General features: G+C 37.3%; 1 long non-coding RNA gene across 1 annotated transcript; it reads right to left on the bottom strand.

The window, feature by feature from the left end:
* Positions 1-267: 267 nt before the first annotated feature.
* LOC113409321 lies at positions 268-1,202 on the bottom strand. Its single transcript, XR_003370511.1, has 3 exons — positions 1,158-1,202; positions 677-747; positions 268-457 (listed from the first exon to the last, which is right to left on the bottom strand). It is a non-coding gene; the product is annotated as an uncharacterized LOC113409321 (long non-coding RNA).
* Positions 1,203-1,461: the final 259 nt, after the last annotated feature.

The following is a 1,461-nucleotide window of genomic DNA, read 5'->3' as shown; positions in this document are numbered from 1 at the left end:
AAAACACTCACGGTCTGCTTCCTCCTGGCTAATGTGCCAAATTGATCTATTGCATGATTGAGGCATGCTGTTTCACTTTTTTGTGTGTGAATCCGTGAAAAGGGAGGTAAGGTTTGGGGGTACGGAGCATGCCCCTGAGCCCAAGGTGAGACCACTTTCATTTTTTTACTTTACTCTTCCAATTTGCATCATATACATGGACACAAATACAGAGAACAATTTTTTAAAGTAAAGAACATTTATTATTATAATCTGGTATATACATGAAAAATGTCTTTTGGTTGCATTATGTTTTGAACAAGAGGCATTTAAACAATTTTGGGGGGGGGGGTAAAGAAGTGAACTATGCACATTTTTTGCAGTTGTACTCTTTCTTGTCATCAGGCAGGTAGTCTTGATTGGTTCCTTCTGTAATGCAGGGCAAATGTGCCCACCTCTTGCAAGAATCACACTGGACCTTTGATAAGTAACAATTAAGAAATGAAATCACAGAAGTTATAATGTTACACATACTTTTCATTCACTCATGCTATTCCTTCCACATGTCAGCATTACCTAACGTATGTATGCCTATCAGCATGAAGAAAATGTTTACTGAAGTGGATTTTTTTTACAAGAATCATGATCCTTAGGCAGTTTATGGCATTTATTTCTCATATAATTCTATGTTTCTTACCATCGTGCAATCCTCACTTTCCTTTTCACAGTTGACGAGGTTGCAGTATATGCAGTAGTCTTCCACGTTTTCTTAAAAATATATATATCGTTATGAAATGATGAATACTTTATGACCAAACTGAAAATGCAAATCTTCATTTATTAATTAATGTCAATATTTTAATCCAGTCCATGGTTTGAACGTATCTTTTCCTTTTTTGTGACTCATATTTTCTCAAATTTTTAGTTTACTGCCCCTGTATCTAAAAATGCCAATTTCATTTAGCTGGCCGATCAATAGCAATCATCATTCACCTGATTCAAATTTTTGTGTACTTAAGGATATTATTAGTTCATAGTCACCATTACAGAACCAAACCTGTGAGATATCCCACTTTAGGGGTATTAAGATAACTGTCTGCTTTGTGACATAATTCCACTCTTCATGTTATCTTCACATGTGCCTAATGAGATAACAGTACATGGTAGAAAGTAATTACCTGACTCCTTCATTAGAAGAATTGCTATATGTCTTCTAAACGCAATTTTAGCCTCTTGTGTTGTTTCTACCATACTGATGTCTTTGTGCTCCAAATACGCTTCTGCAAACTAACAACACTGATATTTAGAATAAACATCATAATTACCAGAGGTGAAAGTGGGTCGGTTCAGCATACCAGTAAGACCCAGCCACTTGTACCGGCCCTTACACGGCTGACGTTACACTTCCGCTGTGGTAGTGCTTTATGCTTTAATGTCGCTGCCCCCTTTAGCCCCCCCCTGCCCCCGCCTTTTTTTTCCCCC

The sequence above is a fragment of the Terrapene carolina genome, unplaced genomic scaffold, assembly GCF_002925995.2.
Source record: "Terrapene carolina triunguis isolate 2854851 unplaced genomic scaffold, T_m_triunguis-2.0 Scaffold32368, whole genome shotgun sequence".
NCBI classification, from domain to species: Eukaryota; Metazoa; Chordata; order Testudines; family Emydidae; genus Terrapene; species Terrapene triunguis.
This window is presented reverse-complemented; position numbering and strand designations above follow the sequence as displayed.